We start from the raw sequence: 4489 nt of genomic DNA, 5'->3' as shown, positions 1-4489 counted from the left end.
GCCACATAGCTAACATCTGGCAATAGCGGAAATCAGAACTCCATGTCTGCACCACTCACTCTTGCTCTTTCTACGACAAGGCAGTGCCTCCGTGGTTGGGAAGTTCCACGTTTATGTTATAGGCAACAGGAAGTAACTGAGGGGTTTGGAGCAGAGGAATGACACCATCAGAAACCGGTTTATGAGTGTTTGTCGCACAAGAGCAGGCGGGGGCATGATTTGGGCACACAAGAGGCTGAAGGCAGAGAGAACCTTAGGAAACGCGTGCTGTATTCCCAGGAGTCGGTCCAAGTCCCCAGCGAGAGAAGCCTTTTTCTGGGAGTAGAAAGCAGGTCAAAGATTCTAGAAGCTTCTTTAGCACCTCAATGAATGATTGTGAAAGAAAAAGAAACACATGTGGGCCCAAGGTTCCTAGCCTAAAACAATGTGTGGCACAGATTGGAGTTGGGGGGAGAGAAGGCTGAGTCTGGGCTCAGACAATAGAGTTCCAGCAGATAACAAAACCCGGGTCGATGGCCAGAGATTTATCAGACACGAGCATCAGGGTGGAGCTGGTAGGGACGATGGCTTCACTGTGAACAGAAACAGGGGAAGGCAGGGGAGAGGCGGGGCCCAGGGGAGTTTCTAAAAGAGAAGCAGTGGGGAAGAGAGGCCTGGTCATCAGGGCACAGTGCAGGGGGCTTCAGAGAGCCTAAAATCCTTTGAATTTGCCTTGAGGAAAAGTCAGGGTGGGCAGGTAGATTAGAGACCCTCTGAGTTTCTGGAGGGTCCCAGCTGAAGGGGGTGCTCGTGCCCAGATACCTGCAGCCCCGAGAGGAGCCAAGAGTGAAGCTGACACCCTGAGAGCTCTGGGTCCTTTCCTTTGGCTCTGGACAACAGTTTGCAGATGACAGTGAGTCCCCTGGACCCCGAACTCACAAAGAAACACTGGCACTCGTGCGGGCCAGCCATGTGATGGATAATCCAGATTATTTGTGAACGTTCAGGGAAATATTTTCCAAAGCTCAGCTCTTCCCTCCATCACGCAGTCGGCACCAATTTGTAAATTTTGCAGAGTTGCTGAATGAAGGTAGCCACTTTGCAAACTAGCCCTCGGGATAAATCATGCTAATAAAATTGATTCTCCATGAGGGAAGTTTCTCCACACTCAGTCAAATACTTTTGCTTCTGATCCTTACTGATAATGAAATTCAAGAATCATCGCTGGTTTTCGGGCATTTTTATTTATTAACAGCAACAACAAAATGTCAACTCTAACTTAAGTTCAAAGTTAGGGCCTTGAATTAGTATACTTAATCACAAAATCACCCATGTTAATACCCAGCACCCCTCTCCGAAAACAACCAGTAGTTAACCCAAGAAAATGATTGTGAACACATTTAGGGGGTGGAAAAGAATTCAGTGAAAATATAGCAATGGCATAAGGGGCCTTAGCACTGAATACCAGAAGAGAAACAGTGTTTTAAAAATGGAAATTGAACATTAAAATTCTGAAAATGCAGATTGACGTTCCAGCTACACAAAAGTATTTAATTACCCAGTAATAAATGTTTAAGTACTTACCACAATGTCTAGAAACCAAAAATGTCATCCTTTCCTTATTTTCAAGAAATACTTTGCCACTGAAATTTCCTTCATGCCAACACTAAAAGTTATTAATAGGAACTTAGGAGGAAATTATGATTCTGTCTAATAGATTAGAATCTGGGCACCATTTAGAGGAGCTAAAGAGAACATAGGGGTTTTTTTTCCCTATTAAGGGAAACCTAAGAACAAGACATTTGGGCATTTTGTAGTCTCGGGCTGTGTGCATGGGGTAGTAAAATTGGCAGCTGCTTTAGATTTGCTGACCACCCTCCCCCTCCCCCTCCCCCTCCTGCTCCCAAGAAGTGGCAAAGGGAATCCAGCTTTGCTCAGCGCCCTTGAGTGTTGGGAGAATTCAGGGCACTCACATTGGCCGGAGCCTGACTTGCCCCAGGTGCCGAGGGCAGGAATCCCCACTGGGAGAGACGAGCGTGGTAAGGGGACGTGCCTCCCACAAACCCAGCTCTGCGCTTCTTGGTCAGTAATAGCAGGTGCCACTCTCAGCTACATAAAGGCCAGTGGGGACCCAGCTGCAGTCTGGGGCACGTCGGTGTGCAGCGAGTCCGCCACAGACATCAGGGACAGGGAGGCTGGTGGGGAGCAGTGGGGAGATTTTTGCTGCCTTTGCACCAGACGTGGGGCCACTCTTCTGCCAGATGGCATCAGCCAGAAGCAAGCCGAGAAATGCCGTGGGTGATTACGAGCTTGCTTTTAGAGTCTCCCTGCTCATGCCCAGTGGGTTGTGCTTCCCTCACGGGCACTTCAGGAACAAATAGAGAGGATCCCAGCCCAGGCAAGTTGTATATTGAGAAGCCCTGAGTTTTGTTCCTGGAAATGTAGGGAAAACTGAGAGGAGCATTCGTCTTCATCGGAAAGGAGTGTTTGGGCCAAGATAACTTGGAGTCCTGTTTGTCCTATTTCAGATGAGCTTTACTGTAACGCTTTAAATAATTCCACTTTATATGCCTTGCCTGTTCTGTATTTCCTGCTTGGTCATAATGGTTTTATCCATATTCATAAAGTGATTGTGTCCCGAAGGGTAGTTGAATTTTATTGTTTGTCTTCTGACCACTGAAAAGAGAAAGTATAATACTACTCTGTCTTCAAGTGAGTTATTAAATCTTTTATTGTGAAAACATAGTTCACAATACTTTATTTAAGGCCAGAGTTCACATTGATAGTCAGATTCAATTTCTTTTTTTAAAAAAAAAGATTTTATTTACTTATTTGAGAGGCAGAGCCACAAAGAGAGAGAGATCCTCCATCCACCTGTTCATTCCCCAAATGCCACAATGGCTGGAGCTGGGCCTACCAGGAGCCAGGAACCAGGAGCTTCACCCACACAGATACAAGGACCCAAGTGCTTGGGCCATCCTCCACTGCTTTCCCAGGCCATAAGCAGAGAGCTGGATCGGAAGAAGAGCAACGGGGACACAAACTGGTGCCCATAAGGGATGCTGGTGCCATAGGCGGAGACTTAGCCCACTATGCCACAGCATTGGCCCCAGATTCAATTTCTGACCCTCAGTTAAGCTGGCCACTAGGCTAGCCACTGAAACTCTGCATACCTTAGGTCTGCCAGATAAACAGACAAGACATAACGCCTGTAGGGTTATCAAACTGTGATGTGTTGAAGATGTGGAAGCCACAGGTGAGCTCACTTAGGCCAACTGGAAAGGGAGATGCTGTCTGCAATTGATGCTGAGCCCCGACAGTGCTCATCTTCAACAGCTGGTCCTGCTGCCATCCCTACTTCAAGGTCTTCACCTGACCACCAAAACATGGCAAGGTCAAGACCACTGGTGGTTCATCTGGCTCTTTAGGAAAACAGATTTTTTTTTTTTTGCAACACTTTAAAAAGAAAAATTTAAGTGTTCATGTTCCAGTGTATCAAAGAAAATTAACTATGATGTGCAGACTTGAATCAATAAAAGTATCAAGAAAGGCCATGGTTTTAGAAACACAGTATTTAGCCAAAAAGAATGATGTGTCATTTACTGTGAGTACAGTTTTGAAGGCCATGAAAAGCATTTGAAGAAGGAGTACAACCACTTTCTTGGTTATTAAAAAAAAGTGATAGGCTCTTTTATAAAGTAGAAAAACTTGTTAGCACAGGGGAAACCTAAGCAGGTGCACTGACTCCATGAGCCTCAGAATTGAGCAGCAGTTGAGCCACAGAACCGATCACCTTCTAGACTTATAAGGATGTGAAGACGTTTTTTACTACTCCCAAAGCAACGTTTCATCACCTCCAGGAGCGGACCTTTTGGTTCGACGTCAAAGTACAGGAGAAGACTTTAAGGGCCTCTTTGGAAGCATGAAAGAATTCTGCCAGCAAAATCAGGGAGCGGCACCCCGGGAGCCGCCCCTTGCAGCAGCTGCCGCCCGGTGGATCATAGAGCACCTGTGCACGCTGTGGCCACAGTCAGTTCGGGAGAGAACTTCAGCTTCAAACACAGCTCTAAGGCCCAGCGAGCAATGAAGAAAGGTCGATAAAAAGATGCCATTTTCTATCCCACATCAATAGACTCTCATTTTTAGAAAACTCAGCCAGCTCAGTCCATGGGGAAAGAAAAGACCTCAGTGGGGTGGGCATTTGGCATAGTGCTTAAGTTGCGCTTGGGACACCGCATCTCAGAGGGGCTTCAAGTCCTGACTCTACTCCTGATTCCAGCTTCCTGCTAACGCCCAGTCTAGGAGACTGGTGATGGCTCAAGGACTTGGGAGACTGGACTGAGCTCTCAGTTTCTCCCCAGCTGGTGCAGACTTAGGGGAGTGAACCAGCTGACCAGCAGATGGGAGATTCATTCCCTCTCTCTCCCCCTCCCCCGCCTTGCCTTTCAAATAAATAAATAAATCTATTTTAAAAAAGAAAAGCCTTCAGAAAAGAACGTATATGGCCTAG

Source organism: Lepus europaeus, chromosome 18 (assembly GCF_033115175.1).
Source record: "Lepus europaeus isolate LE1 chromosome 18, mLepTim1.pri, whole genome shotgun sequence".
Lineage (NCBI taxonomy): Eukaryota > Metazoa > Chordata > Mammalia > Lagomorpha > Leporidae > Lepus > Lepus europaeus.
This window is presented reverse-complemented; position numbering follows the sequence as displayed.